Source organism: Lissotriton vulgaris, chromosome 3_1 (assembly GCF_964263255.1).
Source record: "Lissotriton vulgaris chromosome 3_1, aLisVul1.2, whole genome shotgun sequence".
NCBI lineage: Eukaryota > Metazoa > Chordata > Amphibia > Caudata > Salamandridae > Lissotriton > Lissotriton vulgaris.
Genome location: NC_141689.1, coordinates 2120053108 through 2120073030, shown reverse-complemented (window position 1 = coordinate 2120073030; position 19923 = coordinate 2120053108). Strand labels below are relative to the sequence as shown.

The following is a 19923-nucleotide window of genomic DNA, read 5'->3' as shown; positions in this document are numbered from 1 at the left end:
GCAATGATGAGTTATGTAACAAATTTTGCTTAATATAAAATGTGATAATTTGATTACTTGTGCTTTATCAATTAAAGTTTATCCAGGCTTAGTTTTTTTGTGACATGCATTGCATCTGTTCATTCCCTTACTACCCATTTCCTTCAACCCTTTTACCCCATCAATTAATTGATAATTGAAATTAAGTAGAGCTATTTTGTTAATACACACAATGTGAAACCACAATGGGCTAGGATTGGAACCTTAGCTACGTGTTTGACATGTCAGCCTTAAGGTAGCCTTCCACCAAGCTTTCTGCCTTTACCCCCCACTTTTTGCCTGCCTCTGATTTTGCAACGCGATAACGCATGCGCGCTGACTAATAGCTAGTCTTCTCACCCCTGAGGCGGAAGCCGGGGGCTCTGTACTCTGTTTTAAATTGTGTGCCTTATTTTTGGTTTACATACTTTCCAACTTGTATTCATTTTAACCTAACAGACCCCACTGCTAAAAATTGCCGCTTCATCACGCTCTAGCATCACGCGCAGCAGAATACGTGCTGACGTGGGCGCCATACTGGAGGTAGGAAGGGTGGCGGTCCAGTAGCTGGACGCCTCCCGCCCTCCCTGACTACATAAGCAACGCGATAACGCATGCGCGCTGACTAATAGCTAGTCTTCTCACCCCTGAGGCGGAAGCCGGGGGCTCTGTACTCTGTTTTAAATCGTGTGCCTTATTTTTGGTTTACATACTTTCCAACTTGTATTCATTTTAACCAAACAGACCCCACTGCTAAAAATTGCCGCTTCATCACTCTCTAGCATCACGCGCAGCAGAATACGTGCTGACGTGGGCGCCATACTGGAGGTAGGAAGGGTGGAGGTCCAGTAGCTGGACGCCTCCCGCCCTCCCTGACTACATAAGCAACGCGATAACGCATGCACGCTGATTAATAGCTAGTCTTCTCAACCCTGAGGCGGAAGCCGGGGGCTCTGTACTCTGTTTTAAATCGTGTGCCTTATTTTTGGTTTACATACTTTCCAACTTGTATTCATTTTAACCAAACAGACCCCACTGCTAAAAATTGCCGCTTCATCACGCTCTAGCATCACGCGCAGCAGAATACGTGCTGACGTGGGCGCCATACTGGAGGTAGGAAGGGTGGCGGTCCAGTAGCTGGAAGCCTCCCGCCCTCCCTGACTACATAAGCAACGCGATAACGCATGCGCGCTGACTAATAGCTAGTCTTCTCACCCCTGAGGCGGAAGCCGGGGGCTCTGTACTCTGTTTTAAATCGTGTGCCTTATTTTTGGTTTACATACTTTCCAACTTGTATTCATTTTAACCAAACAGACCCCACTGCTAAAAATTGCCGCTTCATCACGCTCTAGCATCACGCGCAGCAGAATACGTGCTGACGTGGGCGCCATACTGGAGGTAGGAAGGGTGGCGGTCCAGTAGCTGGACGCCTCCCGCCCTCCCTGACTACATAAGCAACGCGATAACGCATGCGCGCTGACTAATAGCTAGTCTTCTCACCCCTGAGGCGGAAGGCGGGGGCTCTGTACTCTGTTTTAAATTGTGTGCCTTTTTTTTGGTTTATATACTTTCCAACTTGTATTCATTTTAACCAAACAGACCCCACTGCTAAAAATTGCCGCTTCATCACGCTCTAGCATCACGCGCAGCAGAATACGTGCTGGCGTGGGCGCCATACTGGAGGTAGGAAGGGTGGCGGTCCAGTAGCTGGACGCCTCCCGCCCTCCCTGACTACATAAGCAACGCGATAACGCATGCACGCTGACTAATAGCTAGTCTTCTCACCCCTGAGGCGGAAGCCGGGGGCTCTGTACTCTGTTTTAAATCGTGTGCCTTATTTTTGGTTTACATACTTTCCAACTTGTATTCATTTTAACCTAACAGACCCCACTGCTAAAAATTGCCGCTTCATCACGCTCTAGCATCACGCGCAGCAGAATACGTGCTGACGTGGGCGCCATACTGGAGGTAGGAAGGGTGGCGGTCCAGTAGCTGGACGCCTCCCGCCCTCCCTGACTACATAAGCAACGCGATAACGCATGCGCGCTGACTAATAGCTAGTCTTCTCACCCCTGAGGCGGAAGCCGGGGGCTCTGTACTCTGTTTTAAATCGTGTGCCTTATTTTTGGTTTACATACTTTCCAACTTGTATTCATTTTAACCAAACAGACCCCACTGCTAAAAATTGCCGCTTCATCACGCTCTAGCATCACGCGCAGCAGAATACGTGCTGACGTGGGCGCCATACTGGAGGTAGGAAGGGTGGCGGTCCAGTAGCTGGACGCCTCCCGCCCTCCCTGACTACATAAGCAACGCGATAACGCATGCGCGCTGACTAATAGCTAGTCTTCTCACCCCTGAGGCGGAAGCCGGGGGCTCTGTACTCTGTTTTAAATTGTGTGCCTTATTTTTGGTTTACATACTTTCCAACTTGTATTCATTTTAACCAAACAGACCCCACTGCTAAAAATTGCCGCTTCATCACGCTCTAGCATCACGCGCAGCAGAATACGTGCTGACGTGGGCGCCATACTGGAGGTAGGAAGGGTGGAGGTCCAGTAGCTGGACGCCTCCCGCCCTCCCTGACTACATAAGCAACGCGATAACGCATGCACGCTGATTAATAGCTAGTCTTCTCACCCCTGAGGCGGAAGCCGGGGGCTCTGTACTCTGTTTTAAATCGTGTGCCTTATTTTTGGTTTACATACTTTCCAACTTGTATTCATTTTAACCAAACAGACCCCACTGCTAAAAATTGCCGCTTCATCACGCTCTAGCATCACGCGCAGCAGAATACGTGCTGACGTGGGCGCCATACTGGAGGTAGGAAGGGTGGCAGTCCAGTAGCTGGACGCCTCCCGCCCTCCCTGACTACATAAGCAACGCGATAACGCATGCGCGCTGACTAATAGCTAGTCTTCTCACCCCTGAGGCGGAAGCCGGGGGCTCTGTACTCTGTTTTAAATCGTGTGCCTTATTTTTGGTTTACATACTTTCCAACTTGTACTCATTTTAACCTAATAGACCCCACTGCTAAAAATTGCCGCTTCATCACGCTCTAGCATCACGCGCAGCAGAATACGTGCTGACGTGGGCGCCATACTGGAGGTAGGAAGGGTGGCGGTCCAGTAGCTGGACGCCTCCCGCCCTCCCTGACTACATAAGCAACGCGATAACGCATGCGCGCTGACTAATAGCTAGTCTTCTCACCCCTGAGGCGGAAGCCGGGGGCTCTGTACTCTGTTTTAAATCGTGTGCCTTATTTTTGGTTTACATACTTTCCAACTTGTATTCATTTTAACCAAACAGATCCCACTGCTAAAAATTGCCGCTTCATCACGCTCTAGCATCACGCGCAGCAGAATACGTGCTGACGTGGGCGCCATACTGGAGGTAGGAAGGGTGGCGGTCCAGTAGCTGGACGCCTCCCACCCTCCTCAAAACTGGATAAAAACAGATGTCCACCCCGTCCGCGCAGTGGGCGGGCGCGCCGGCGGCGCGCCAGAGGTGCGCCAGAGGCAAGACCGTCTGCGCCCGTCCGCGCCAGACCCGCGCCTAGCGCCATACCCCCTGTGCTATTTAATACCGAAAGGATCACCTACACCTCTGATGAAATGCGTAAGTGGAATCCTGGACACCTGATGACTTGTACCCAGCACAACCCAGAGGATCTCCTTGATCATACTGAAATTGGTTGTAGGGACTGTAAATCTCCCATACTTCTAATTAATAATAAAGTCTACCATCTGACTGATGGCACCGCCAAACAGACTATTATAACTATCTCCCTCATTAATGCTCGCTCCTTGGCTCGGCATAGGCAGGATATCGCCGATCTAATTGCGGACCACGCAATAGATATCCTTTTTGTAACCGAAACATGGATGGATGATACATCCGAGCCCGACTTACAGGTAGCAGTACCAGACGGCTTTAAGGTGTACAGGCGGGACAGGCAGGGGGGAAAAAGAGGAGGAGGCTTGGCAATTATTACCCGGGATATTTTCCCGGTCAGAATTTCCCCCGTACCATCACCAGCATGTGAGGCGTTACACTTTGCCATCAACCTGAACCCTTCTCAAAACCTTAAAGGAGTGCTCATCTATAGACCACCAGGTCCTCGCGTAGAGTTTCTTTCCTCCTTCACTTCCTGGATGGAACCTCTAGCCATCGAGGACTCCTTTATGGCATTGGGAGACATAAATTTCCATTTAGATAAGACGGACAAAGCTGACACTCAATCTTTATTAGCAGAATGTCACACACTGTGTTTAAACCAGCACATAAAGGCACCAACTCATGATGCTGGACATACCTTGGATGCCATTCTCTCCAACATCAATGAGTTGGAGGTATCCAACATACTGCCGCTTACATGGACAGATCACCATGCCATTATGTGTCATATACCGATTAAACGGACCAACCCCTCTAAACAGACCCCTTCTCAGAATAAATTTAGAGTATGGAAGGACATCGATTACGATACCTTCAGGATGTCCCTGTCTAATACTCGCCTGGATATTCAGCTAGACCCTACTGAAGCAGTAGGTCAGTTCCTCAATTGGATAGGCAACGCGGTGGAAACGCATGCTCCACTAAAAACCATCTCGAAAAATAGAAAAGTGCCTTCAGCACCTTGGTACTCAGAGATCCTCAGAAAGCAAAAACAGATCTGTAGGAACCAGGAAAGAATCTGGCGCAAGACTTACGACAACATAAGTAAGGCCAAGTACAAAGACGAATTAACAATTTATAAAAAAATGATTCAGGAGGAAAAAAAGAATTATTTTGAGCAGCAAATCGAAAAATCAAAAAATTCAAGTCGACAATTGTTTGAAGTAGTCAAGACTCTGGCAGGGAAAGCGGTAGACTTGAGCCCTCCCCATTCACAGGAATTCTGCAATAATCTAGCAGGTTTCTTTTTTTCAAAAGTAAACGACATATACTCCGAATTTTCTGTTACCTCATCTAATACTAACACACAACCTAAACAACTAAGAAATCACCCGGAATGCTCATTTGCTAAATTCAGGGAGGTAACGAATGAGGAGATAAAAGATCTCATGAGACAGGTAAAAACAGGCTCATCCCTAGATCCTTGCCCTCCTAAAATTCTCATTCCAGTAACTGACGTGGTTAGTGAAGTCATTACCCCAATTTGCAACGCCATGTTCCAATCCGGGATCTTCCCGGATAAGTTAAAAAACACACTACTGAAACCCCTCCTCAAAAAGACTGGTCTAGATAAAACAATCCTCAAAAACTATAGACCTATCGCCAGCCTGCCTTTCCTGGCCAAAATAGTGGAGAAAGCCATGAATAGCCAATTAGCTGAATACATTGAACAGAACAACCTCCTGGACGAGTCTCAGTTCGGGTTTCGGAAACTACATGGAACAGAGACTGCTCTTATAAAGGCTGCCGATGACATCAGAACCATCAGGGACCGAGGAGGAACAGCGATATTGGTCCTGCTGGATCTCTCGGCAGCCTTCGACACGGTCAATCATGCCATCCTGATTGACCGGGTCGAAGAAATGGGCATACGCTCAAGGGCCAAGGAGCTTCTGGCTTCGTTTCTGTCCAACAGAACGCAAGCAGTGACCCTCGGCGCATTTCAATCTACTGAGCTTGCCCTCCCATGTGGCGTTCCGCAAGGCTCATCCCTAAGTCCGACACTTTTTAACATCTATGTGTCGGACTTAGCTAGGGTAATCAAGAACTACCGGATGAGCCTTACCTCATACGCTAACGACACCCAGCTGGTGATCGCAATTAAGAACGATGGTGAGGAAGGCATGGTGGCCATCAAGGAATGGATGGCTGAGAACTGCTTACGTCTCAACTCAGATAAAACTGAGGTAATGATTTTTGGAAAATTATTGCCACAGTGGTCCACCACTTGGTGGCCGACTCCACTTGGAGCCCCCCCAGAACCTGTGCATAAGGTCAGGAATCTAGGAATTATTTTCGACAACAAACTCAATTTCTCCAGCCATGCCAATCAGGTAGCTTCGTCTGCCTTTTACAAGCTTAGGATCATCAGGAAAATCCTGCCCTATCTTCCTGAGAGTACAAGGAAAACAGTGGTGAGCTCCTTAGTACTCTCATCACTTGACTATTGCAACGGATTATTTGTAAATGCTCAGGCACGGGTGGTAGCCAAACTGCAGCCTATTCAAAATGCTGCCGCAAGGCTACTATCCGGCATTCCCAAATTTCAGTCCACCAAGCAAGCAATAAGGAACTACCACTGGTTAACGGTGAGAAATCGCATCAGATTCAAGACCTTGTGCCTCACCTTTAAAGCTCTCAAGAGTCATGGCCCAGCGTTTCTCAAACAGAAACTTTTCCACTATCTACCAAAAAGATCGCTACGATCTGAACAGAGGCATCTACTGGTAGTGCCACGTACCAAGACGGTTACATGGGGCGACAGATGCTTCACTAATTCTGCAGCCAGACTTTGGAACACGCTTCCAAAGGAAATAAAATCAGCACCCTCGCTACTCCAATTCAGGAAACTGGTAAAAACCTGGTTATTTGACCAATAACTGCTCAGAACAACATTTCCAAAGGTAGACACATGCTCAATCAGAGATCGCTAGCTAAGTCATAGCGCCAAGACACCCACGGGTATATGCTGCGCTTTATAAATTTTTTAAATAAATAAATAAAATAAATAAATAAAATAAATATGTTGCCTGAAAATGTGTATAAGTAAAAATTATTTCACAGAGCGTAAAATCAAACTGAATACAGAATGAAAGTAGCTGTTATTCCTATCACAGGCAATATTGTGCTATATGTTGTGCCAAATGTGTCAAAAAGGATTTCAATGTACACTAAAAAAAGTAGTCCATTTCTGAATCAGCATTTTGTGTAATTTCACCTAATTTTTCTGGAATTCCATGACATTTGTTTAAAGGAAATTTAGTCAAGCTCCGGCCTTGGACTGGTGTAATGTATTTTCCAGGGTGGGCAGGTGAGTGCATCACCTCTAAATTTGTTGGGGTGTAGGGGAAGATTATTCTCCACGGAGAAAACTCTGCAGAACAGACATAGAATTCTGCTCTGACTGTCATATCTCCAAACGAATAGGCATTGCCACCTGCACCTGGCGTAGATTTTCATGTTTATCCCGGGTAATGTTTGTGATTTCCAGAAAGTAAAAAAATTACAGTTGTAAATCAGGCCCAACATCTCCAACTATTGCCACCAATTCCCCTCCCAAAATGTCAGAAGTACTGACTTTTATAATATTTTTTAATCATATTAGGTATCAATAGAACATTGTGCCCGCTCCATTATCGGTTGAAAGAAGTTGCACAATATTTGTTTTTGGAGAAATCAAAAGCGCAATTAAAACACTTTTGATAGTAAAGAAGAATGCCAAAATGCACAATTCCGTTTTCTGTTTATGATTTACCTCCTTCTTCTCCCATGGGCATGTTTCAAACACTATTATTTTGTTTACTTCATTCCATTTATTATTCTCATGAAGTATCTTGACATTATTTAGCACCCACTGCTGAAGCACAAACACATCTATTTCTTTGTTCGCCAACCGTGAGATGAAACTATCTTCATTTAGTAAATGAAATTGCCAAGTACAGTGTGCAACCGCTATTATGGTAATTTTACCTTTCATGTTAGATTTCAGTTATTGGTGGAGTACTTTAAAGGCAGATGTGTGTTTATGTGTCTGCGAGAACAGTACACGAAGAGCTCATTTTCACAGAAGGAATTCTGCGCAATAATTATGATGATTACTCTATAGAATAGGACAGCATGATTCTTGAAAGCATTAACCTTGAAAGAATTATCTTTGGAAATGTGGTTGTTGAAATCACCTTTGAAAGAGAACACTTCACAAATAAAACTGAAAAGAAGCCTGGTTAAATGTAATATAAATTTCCCATTGCATTGTCTTATTGGTTAAATCATTTTCTCGGTGAAAGATTGCAGATATAAAAAATACACGAAAAGACCATTGCACAAATTAATATAATGTATTACTTAATACGACGGTGAAATGTATTACTTAATACGACGGTGAAATAAATTCAATTAGTATCTTTCAAAATGTAAAATGGTAAGGATTAACAGTGTTAAATTCTCTTCTAAATTGTAATGGTCTATCTCACTTGCACAACTATTTTCATTGTCTTCTGCCAGTTTACATTAGCAGCCAGGCCTGACTAGTATGGGCCTCCAGCTTTAAGTCTAGATTTCTGCACGTTATTAGAAGGATCAACAACATGCTTATCATGCTCATTGTTCCAGGATTGTCATAAATGGTCTTTTAATATTTAAACAAATTCTGGATTGTTTTGGTGTAAAAGCAATAAAGTGACCCATGCTTCCATCCACCGCGAGCCATGAGAATTATAAGGGTAAGGCCACATATGGAAATTGGGCATTAGGCACTGAATATCAATAAACAACTCTCAAAAGCTCATTTCACAAAGCAATTGGCTCATGAATGTTTGTCTTACACACTCAAATAGCCTTTTTGAGTGCACAAACATCTGCGATAAGCAGAACATTGGTTTAGCACTCCCAAAATGATTAGAGCACACTGGGATTTTCATTTGAATAAATCAACTCAAGAGGGGTTGGGGTTGTATATGGTCCCGGATTGAAACGCTCCTCCATAAACATACATATATGTTAGTATTCACAATGGCATCTCTGGCTCATTAACGCTCGAAAATGGCAGAGATGACAGGGGTGAGGGCAAAATCCCTTTCAAGGGTGGGAAGGACAAAGTAATACCAGAGCCGTTGTAGGAGATGGAGTTTCGACATATTGGAAAGGGGCGACCACTCGGTCCCCCCGAACGTATGGTTGGGTGCCCCGATCCTCCCGGGAAACCATTTTGGGCGGGGGGCGTGTCTCGGCTGGTATGCCCGAAGCGGCGCAAACAACAACTGGCTGCGCTGAGCAATCCTGGTAACCCTAAGAAGGTAATAGGCCCGGCCTTGCCGGGAATTGTCCCCGAGGGTAGAGGGAAGCGGGTCAAGAGGAGGGCGGTTTCAGGGGAGGTTCCGATTCCAGAGGTACCCCCGGCCTCCCCTGTCATGCCGGCAGACAACCCGGTACCAATCCCAGATGCGGGTCAACCGATCCCGGTAGTGATTACCCCCGCTAACGATGAAGATATGCCTCCTGAATTGGCCACCCAGTTGGCCGCATGGCTCAATGGAAAGGCAGGGGGTGTCAAGGCGCCCGGAGACACGGCCGAAGAGGCCAAGCTACTAATCCAGCAATTGCGGCAGTCGCGAGATGCCGCAAAGGCGAATCTTCCTCTTGTTTCCCCACAGGTGTCACCGGTAGGACCTGCAGTTGGTCTCGAGAAAACGGCGGGAACAACGACCGAACCGGGTAAGCTCGCTTTGCCAGTGGCGGGGGAGGGCTCATTACCCTCAAGGCGGGAGAGGGTGGCACAGCACATCCCTATGGCCACAAAAGAGTTAATATGGGGAGACAAATATATCAATATGTTTTCATTATTAACTGACCATCGCGAGATGTAATATGCTAAAACCCCGAAAGATTTGTGGCACCCGAGCGTGTGGCGCGCCAAGATGGCGGAATTCAGGGTGGATGAAACGATAACGAATTGGGCGAAGGCCTTCGCAATGTTTTCTGCAGTTATGGGGGAACGTAAACCCGAGGTGTTAACTGAACTGTCTTGCTATCAAACTCGTATTATGGATTTTTATGCAATGTATGAGGGAGAGGAATGGAAAGGTTATGACATGAAATTCCGAAAAGCTAAAGAATATGATGCCTCTCTGACATGGGACTGCCTCGACTCGGTCTCATGGCATAAGCAACTCCTGCCAGGGGCGGCAGGTACATCCTCGCCGGGCGGGAGTGGGTCGGGGGCCTCCCGCCAAAAGCCCGTGGTGCCCTTTTGAGCAGGCGCAGGTATCGATCACCAGCCGAAAACCGGCGGGAATGGCGGCAAGCGGGGGGTCTGTTGGGGCTTCAATCGAGGCAACTGTAACAGACCGCAAGGAACATGTAGGTTCAAGCATGTGTGTGCGGGCTGTGGGAATTCCTCGCACCCGGAGAGTTCATGTAGATCAAAAAATAACAGGGCGGGAGGAAAGGGAGGGTCCAAGCAGGAGTAAGGTGGAACGTTGTGACCAACTGCCTACACCCGTTGATCTCATGGTTATGACTCCTTGGTTAAACGAATACCCTGATCATGTCTCCGCTGGGGTGTTGAGGAAGGGATTCTTGCACGGCTTCCACATCCCGGCGGGGGATTTTCGAGGGAACTCCTTTTGTAAAAACCAGTTATCGGCGCAACATAATCCAGGTGTGGTAGAGAGAAAAATTGCAAAGGAAGTTAGCTTAGGGCGAGTGGCAGGGCCTTTTCATCGCCCACCGGTGGCGGATTTCATCTGTTCCCCGTTAGGGGTTGTCCCGGGGGAGTTTAGACTTATTCATAACCTGTCTGCTCCAAGGGGTTCCTCGGTGAACGAGGCCACTGACCCAGAAGTCTGTTTGGTGCGGTACGCATCGTTCTATGAGGCAGTGGTAATGTTGAATCGCCTGGGCCCCGGGGCGCTGATGGCGAGATCAGATATCGAGTCGGCGTTCTGGTTGCTCCCGGTACACCCGCAGGATCAGCGTTTGCTGGGTTTTGCATTCCAAGGGAGTTATTACATGGATAAATGTATGCCTATGGGTTGCTCCATTTCTTGTGCCTATTTCGAAATGTTCAGTTGTTTTTTAGAGTGGGCATTCACCGAGGCCACAGGGCATAGGCATGTTATGCATTATCTCGATGACTTCCTGTTTTTAGGAGCAGCCGGCGATACGAAATATGCGCAGGCCCTGCACGACTTGTGCATCCTCATGAGGGAGTTTGGAGTCCCATTGGCTCCAGGTAAGACGGTTGGACCATCTACTTCACTGGAGTTTCTGGGAATTGAGCTCGATTCTGTGGAGGGATGTTTCCGTTTGCCGTTGGGAAAGGTGGCCAAATTCAGGGCTTCCTTGAAGCTATGCCTGGATAAGGAGAAAGTGACCCTGCACCAGTTGCAGAAAACAGTGGGTCAGCTTAACTTTGCCTTGAGAGTGATACCAATGGCCCGCCCCTTCTCACGCTCTATTGCACAAGCTATGGTTGGTCTCAAAGAAGGACACCACCGCAAGAGACTGTCTGCAGAGGTTCGCCAGGATATGCGCATTTGGTTGGCATTTCTGGCGGACTTCAAAGGTCGAGTAGTGTGTAACAAGCCGCCAGCGTCTTCAGATGAGCTAGGTCTGTGGACTGACTCGGCGGGGAGCGTGGGATTTGGCGCCATTTTTGGTAATCGATGGTCGGCGCAAACATGGCCGGCGTGGTGGCACTCCAGCGGTCTCACAAGTAACATTGGGTTCCTGGAGCTATTCCCCATTTTTGTTGCTCTGATGGCATGGCCAGACGATTTCAGAGACCGCTCAGTGGTGTTTTGGTCTGATAATATGACTGTTGTCGAATGCATTAACCAACAGGCAGCACGCTGCAAATGGATCTTGAGATTGTTGAAAGAGGTTGTGCTGCTTTGCATGAGACTGAATGTACAGTTCAGGGCGAAACATGTGCCGGATGTACTGAATCATGCGGCTGATGCACTCTCTCGTTCACATATGCAGGCGTTCAGGGGTTATCTCCCTACAGCCAACCTAGTGGCGGCACCATTCCCCGAAGCACTTTGGCTAATTGGTGCCCCGGATTACAAGACCTCGTGGCAGCAAGCTTAGCCCCCAGGACAAGGAAGGCATACGAAGGAGCGTTTCATTCCTATTGCACATTTTTGGGTCCGGCAGGGAATCAGAGCTGGGGTCAGGAGGAATCCTTCCTGGGGTTCCTGGTAGCACTGCACAGGGAAGGCCGATCAGCGGCAACGGCCAATAGGCATAGGGCGGCCGTTTCATTCATGGCGCAGGTGCATGGTATAAAAGACCCAATGGGTTCCTTTTTGGTGAAAAAAGCCCTTCGCGGCTGGCAGTGCCTCGAGGGTCGCAAGCAAGATGAAAGGCGCCCGATTGGCTTGCATAGGTTGTCCTTACTCATAGCGAAACTAGACGAGACATGCTCCTCCCAATTTGAAGCAGTTCTGTTCCGGGCAGCTTTCGCATTAGCGTTCCATGGGGCTATGCGGGTGAGCGAACTGGTCACAAGGAATAAGAAAGACGTGGAGGGAGGCTTGTGCAGGGATCACGTCCAAATTAGGGGTGATTTGATGGTGGTCACGATAGCCAGGTCCAAGACCGACCAAGGGGCTATGGGAAATAGTGTTGTTGTGCAGCGCGCGCGAGGGTCCCCCACGTGCCCGATAATGTGTATAGAGGAATACTTGGCACTGAGAGCGGCTACATGGGGGGGGAGTTTGCTGAGGCACAAAGATAGCACCCCACTAACGAGGTTTCAGTTCCAGAGGGTGCTAGCACTGACAATCGCTGCGGCGGGCATGGACCCGTGCGATTTTGGGACCCACTCCTTTAGGATAGGGGCTGCTACTGAGGCTACAGCCAGGGGTCAGAGTGCGGACGAAGTGAAACAGTTGGGGCGATGGTCCTCGAACTGCTTCAAAAGGTATGTGCGATTGCACATGTTGTAAAGATCAATTGACATGCACTCACGCTTCTTGTCTTTTGTTTCAATTACAGTTTCGCGAGCCTGTCACGTGGGGCGGAATTTGCAGTCGACCCAGTACCAGGAGACCAGCGGTCATGGATCACCGTCTAGAGTGAGAGTGGTATGGGTCGTGGGCCACTCATACGTGTGGCGTGCCGGGGACGTATTCAAAGCAGGTGACGCGGCTCGCGCAGCTGGGGAATACGGGTACAGAGTGGCCTTCCATGGGAAGGGGGGCTCTGTTTTGACCAATTCGAGTCATTTGTTGAGGGTCTCTTAGGATGGCAAAGGTCACCGCCGTCTGTAGTCATAGTACACCTGGGGGGCAATGACTTGGTGACACTGGGTAGACGAGTGTTGTTTGAACAAGTTTTGTCTGCTGTTAGCTGGTTGGCGAAAAGAATCCCGGGGTGCACGATTGCCTGGTCCCACATGATTCCCAGGAAGGTATGGCGGGGGGGCCTTTCGGTGTCAGCACTGAACCATTCGGTGAAAAGGGTAAACAATAAAATTGGTAGATTGTTTCGTTCTGCGCAGTTGCATAGCATTCCTCATGGGTGTATTCGGGATGATCACATGAATCTGAATGATGGGGTTCACCTGTCCCGGGAGGGGAATGATTTACTCATAGGAGACTTCATAGCATGGCTAAGGGGTTTGAGGAAGCATGACCTTTAGGAGGAGTTTGGGGGGGCCGGATAGTCGGTCAACTATCCGGCCTGTGGCCGTAAGATCATGATCGGTGAGCAGTAATTTCAAGGTCCCTAGAGGGGGGTGCCACCCAGAATGGATGGGAGCGCCCGGGGGGAGGCGGCCATTGGCCCCTCCCACGGGGAGGTGGCACCCACTAAGGATGGGTCGCCTAAGGGGAGACGGCCGTAGGCCCCTCCCAGGGGAGGAGGCGGCTATATGCCCCTCCTACTACTTTCCCGGGGGCCGGATATCCGCGACGGCGGATAGAGAGTGTGGGGATGGGGGGGAGTCCACGATGTCCTTCCTACAGATACCTCACACGGGAAATCGGACGACCTTTAAGATGGTGTCGAGTGGAAAGGGGGCCCCCACCACGACAAGGGAAATTACAGTTGGCAATGAGGGTAGAGTCCTCTGCGCATGCGCCACTCACACCGTGAGGGCGACAGTTTTGGTAGTAGGGATCTGACACCGGTTAAGACCTTGCCGTTGGCCCTTAATGTTAGGATGTACAATTTTAATTTAGAATGTATGCATTTGCAGGATGTTAGACTTGGCTAGGAAACCTTTGTATTAGAGAACTGTTAAGGTTAGCCAAAGAACATGTCTTCATCGAAATGTAATAAATGTAAAATTGTACATGATTATGAAACTTTTATTTAATGTTTTAAATTTTGTTTCAAATTTTAATAAATACGGCCGGGAGGGTGACTCCCTCCCGCCTTCCAAAAGTTCAAGCCTGCGTCCGACTTCCCATCCTTGGGGATTGTGTTGGGAGGGGGTGACGGGCATCCCGCCCATATGGAAAGGGGCGAGCACTCGGTCCCCTCGAACGTATGGTTGGGTGCCCCGATCCTCCCGGGAAACCATTTTGGGTGGGGGCGTGTCTCGGCTGGTATGCCCGAAGGGGCGTAGCCGGGGCGCGCCTTTTCCCGCCCAAGAGGGGTTGTCCTAGACACCTACACCGAAGACCACGCCCAGTAGGCATACCGGAGGAGGGTACACGCCCTCCCGCAGAAGAATAAATAGAGCGGGAATCCGAAAAAGCGTCCTCTTGTTCCTGTGCTCTGAAGGCTGCACCCACTCGTTGCTCGTGAGCCCTCGACGGAACAAGCAGCAATTTTGACCCACCCACCAGCCCCTTATGGCAATGTTTGTTTTAAATAAAGTTTTGCTGAGTAGGCCTTTTTTCCTTTGTAGAAAAGTAAAGGAATGTTTAAGATAAGAATGTGACTTCTGCCTGTAGGATAATGTTTTTCTTGGTAGGAGTGAGCAGTCGATGACACATCGAGGAAATGTCAGAATTTTTTCTTCCTTAGTAGGTAAATACCTGTCGTATTTATTTTGGTCGGGCGGTAAGGTCATGATCGGTGAGCAGTAATTTCAAGGTCCATAGAGGGGGGCGCCACCCAGAATGTATGGGAGCGCCCGGGGGGGAGGTGGCCATTGGCCCCTCCCACGGGGAGGCGGCACCCACTAAGGATGGGTCGCCTAAGGGGAGACGGCCATAGGCCCCTCCAAGGGGAAGAGGCGGCTATATGCCCCTCCTACTAATTTCCCAGGGGCCGGATATCCGCGACGGCGGATAGAGAGTGTGGGAATGGGGGGAGTCCACGCTGTCCTTCCTACAGATACCTCACACGGGAACTCAGACGACCTTTAAGATGGCGTCGAGTGGAAAGGGGGCCCCCACCACGACAAGGGAAATTACAGTTGGCAATGAGGGTAGAGTCCTCTGCGCATGCGCCACTCACACCGTGAGGGCGACAGTTTTGGTAGTAGGGATCTGACATCGGTTAAGACCTTGCCGTTGGCCCTTAATGTTAGGATGTACAATTTTAATTTAGAATGTATGCATTTGCAGGATGTTAGACTCGGCTAGGAAACCTTTGTATTAGAGATCTGTTAAGGTTAGCCAAAGAACATGTCTTCATCGAAATGTAATAAATGTAAAATTGTACATGATTATGAAACTTTTATTTAATGTTTTAAATTTTGTTTCATATTTTAATAAATACGGCCGGGAGGGTGACTCCCTCCCGCCTTCCAAAAGTTCAAGCCTGCGTCCGACTTCCCATCCTTGGGGATTGTGTTGGGAGGGGGTGACGGGCATCCCGGCCATATGAAGAAAGCATTTCTGATGGATAAAAAGTTAGCAAATGCAATGCAGATGCTGTTCACTTTCCCTCTATGTGGACATGTATGACCCACACTGTGGGGACCGTCTCGATCCTTATAGAGTGAGTTAACCTCGACAGAATCAGACAAACAGTACATTTGTGAGGACCAGTGTTTTATGAGGACAGGTGCCAGTAGTGTGTTTAGGTACTTTTGAGTAGGTGTATCAAAAAAGTAAAAGTGGTGTTTGACTTGCTTCAGTGCGGTTTGTAACCTACCCTATCAAAGCATGTGTGGATTGAGAATAGGAATTACACACTTCATTGTGGTCAATGGTTTCTCCTGTTAAGTATAGATATGGTATGGGGGTCCGGCGTGTGTGTGTGTATCTATGCAACAACGTTTACCAGAAGTCATGATAGAGCATCATAACTTTTAGAGTCATAATTTACCTTTGCGAATTTTAGTTGAAGTCATACATCTCTGGGTGTAGATTACTGATTATTTGATAAATCGGGTATTTTCTGATTTGACAAAGCAGTAAGATGTGAGATGGAGAGTTAAAGCAGAGGCTTTTCATTTTGACTGAGCAAAAGGGGGCCTGGCAACGTTTAGAAGCCTAAGTTTAGATGTTACCACAAAACTAATAACATTTGATTCTAGTACTGTCTTGGGAGTACTATTATCCTTTGCTCATCATAATAAGGTGTTGATAATAAGTATTTATAATCCACCTTCTTCCGAGACAGCACTGGACATAGAGCTTAGAAGATTTTGTGAAAAAAATATTGTTAGAGTGATCCTTCTCACCAATAGTTCTGCTAGATGGAGATTTTAATTTGCATCCCTGTGAGACCGGTGTTGAGGAAAGGGATCAGGAACACCTATCCGAATGTATGTCAGTGGAGAAGCTGGAACAGGAAAACATTTTTTATTTAAAGTATTTACAAGTGATCTACAGAAAACAACTGAGTCACATTTGTCTTGTGTTGTCACTGCTCCAACTGGGTTGGCAGCACACAACATTAAAGGAAGTACTTTACATCATGTACTAATGCTACCAGTAGAGCATGAAAATAAATTGGAATACCACAAGCTATCTGGAGAAGCTTGTTGTGAAGTTTCAAGAGTATTGAAGAAAATGAAACTTCTCATTATTGATGACGTAAGCATGGAATCAAACCTAATGCTTGCCTTTCTGCATTTAAGAATGCAGAAAATTCTTACAACAGAGTACGACGTGTTATTTGAAGGAAAACATGTCATAGTTTTGGAGATCTACTGCAACTGACTCCTGTAAAAGGGCAGCCAGTATTTACAAAAATTGCGTATGAGGACACTAGAAAGTTTCTGGGTAAAGTTGGAAATGTGAACATTTCATCATATTTTGAATACAGAGAACTCATTACAAATATGCGACAGGCAAATGATGTTGATTATGGAACTATTCTTTAAGATAGAAGAATTGGACTACTGACTGAACATGGCAAACAAGCTTTGCAGACTCGATTACTTCAAATTTGTTTCTAAATGAAAACGTAGTTCATGAAAATTGTAAAAAACAGATCTGTAATCTGCTTAATGCCAACACTGCGTGAGTATTCTATATTCAACAAACAACTTTTGAAACTGAAAAAGGAAGAAATAATAAAAATGAAAGCCACCGATAAAATAGAACATATAAAATCACTATTATTTTTACTGAAAAATTGAAGACAAAATTGGATTCTTCAGAAAAATCTATATCTAAAACTGCAGGTTTAGAAAAGAATATATATGCATGTAGAAACTGTCGGAAAATTCTAAGGTGTAATTTGGATGTAGAAAAAGGTTTAGTTAATGGAGCAATGGGCAAAGTTGTGGATTTTGTTAATTATCAAAATAAAGATGGTACTGAATTCTTAAAAATTTAATTTGATCAGATTGAAGAAGTTAAACAAATAGGTAATTGTTCAGTTTGTTTTTTGCTTGTTAAAGATTTACATGTCCGTAGAAAACAGTTTCCAGTTTCTCTGACATATGCAGGGACTATTCATAAATCTCAAGGATTAAGTGATGACAGTGCTTTGGTGAACATTGGAAATACTGTGTTTAAAGAGGTTATGGCATATGTTGCTTTTTCGCGAGACATAACATTATCTTGTTTGTTTTTGATTGATTTTGATGATACAAAGGTTACTGCAGATGCCAACTGTGTCAAAGAGTACAATAGGTTAAAAAGAACATGTGCTCCTAATTTAGATCAATCCTGTATTTGAAAAGCGTGTGGTTGGTCGAAAAAGAAGGTATGAGAATATCTGTACTGAAGATGTAGAGAAGGGAAAAAAACAAGTTAACGTTGTGATCGCAAGCAAAAAAAAAACGGACACTGTTGAAGAGATTGTTGGTTATCGGTTTTAAAATTATTCTGGTGTCAACTGCTATGCTAATGTAGTGGTCAATGTTGTTTTTTTTCTTAAAGGTTTGCAACAGCAAATTATGAAGAATCGGAAAAAAAGATTTTGTTCCTTGTTGCATTCTGTTAATGAAAAATTGAGAACTGGTAAAAGTAAAATACAAAGCTTTTCTGATGTTCGTAATCTTTTGGATGTATGTTCTGGTTCTACCCAATTTACACAAATATCTAACAAGATGCTCAGGAATTTCTAATATATATGCTTACTGTACTGAAAAATGAAGGTGTAGACATAGAGAACATTTTTGGCCTTTGTTATAAATGGGACCATTATTGTGAGAATTGTATGTGTACATGTAGCAATAATGTAGACAGTGAAAGATTACTTTATTTGACATTACTGGTCTGTAAATTAGTTAAAGCTGCAAATCAAAACATGGAGTGTAGCCAATGCAAATCAGAAATGTTATCAACATTATGTATGCAAAGATATGGACAACATAAAATTTTAATGATGCAACGTTGGACAGCTGACGGAAGAAAATTGGTCACTTTAATAAAAGATTTTGTAACTACACAACTATCAATATCAGGAAGGACTTGTGTAGTAGTAGCAATAATTTTCCAAGATGGTCCTTCAACAACATCTGGACATTACACTGCCTATCTAAAAAGTGAGAAAGGCTGGACTCTTTGTAATGATGCTTAGTTGGTTTTCAAACAACCTTTGCCTTTCGAATTACCTAATTCCTACCTAATATTTTTAAAGTCAAAGTTTTAGAAGGATAATTCAGCCTCCGAGGAATTTATTATTATGATTTAATAGAAATACCATTGGACAAGTTACATAAAAATGACTGCAAAAATACAATTTGGCCTCAAGGAAAAGTATTTCTTTGAATTATGGACTTTTTGTTGCACATTGTCTCAGTGTATCATTTTAACTGACATCATTTACAGTGTTTATAAATCTAAGTTATAACATTTTCTTAGCAGTAATCATTTTATATATGTGTGATTTGTGTTATCTGGTATTTTACTATAGATAGATTATTGTTTTTTTTTTAAACAATCTAATTGATAGGTTTTTATTTGCCCGCTGTTATGTGATGAGTATGATTAAAATCACTATTTCTAGTGAAATTCAATATATTCTGAGAACAGCAAAAAAGTCAAAGAAATTACTTTGTAAAATGTTAAAATGATGCTGTCCTGTTAAAAATGAATTATTACATGTTATAACTATTTTTTCTTTTCTTTGACAGATCCTAATTCTAAAATATGGAATTTAGTATATTTTACATTATAAAAAACAACTAAAGAAAATGTGTAGCGTTTTTTAGATGTATTACTGCTGAGGTAAGTTTAAGTAAGTCTTAAAAAAAAGGAAGATGGATGGACTAGATTTGTGCCAGAGAATTCCACTGCAGACAGGCATGAAATAGGGGACAGCTTCAGAACACCTGTCTGCAAGATTCATGGTATAGTACACAATAAACACATATGGTGGTCTTGTAGGTCTTGGTAATTTTAGAAATATAAGAAATAAAACTTGAAGCACATCACTAAGTGTTTTTTCCACATGTGACAGTAGACCTCATCCCTTCTCTTAAGTCATATATAAATATGTGCTATAATTTTCCTAAAACATAAGTACTTATACATTTATCTTGTTTTCTGTTAGCAGTAGAGAAATATACTCCTATAATAAGAATTGGCCTAGCCATTAACTCTCTTTCTTATTTACAAAGTGAGAAAAAGGCAATCTTTATACCTTTTGTTTTCCATGTAAATTTAATCTCATCATACACAGCACTTTGAGTGAAAAGGCGTTATATGGATTTTGCTGTGAGTGTTTGCACAGAGCACTTATAGAACAAGGCACATCTGCAGATTTATCATAAATCATAAATCTGGACATGTTTGTGAATGCTGAACCATCCTCCAATTGGTGTAGCAAAGCACAACAAGGAGAATTGTTTTCACTTCTCATTTTTTCACTTTCAATATATGCTACAATGCACAGCATATATTGAAGGAGAAAAATGCCTTT

At 45.1% G+C, this 19923-nt stretch overlaps 1 protein-coding gene across 1 annotated transcript in view; it reads right to left on the bottom strand.

Annotated features, from left to right (window-relative positions):
- The window catches only part of GABRG1 (gamma-aminobutyric acid type A receptor subunit gamma1), a 666028-nt gene that overhangs the window by 69906 nt on the left and 576199 nt on the right, over positions 1-19923 (bottom strand). The window lies entirely within an intron of this gene.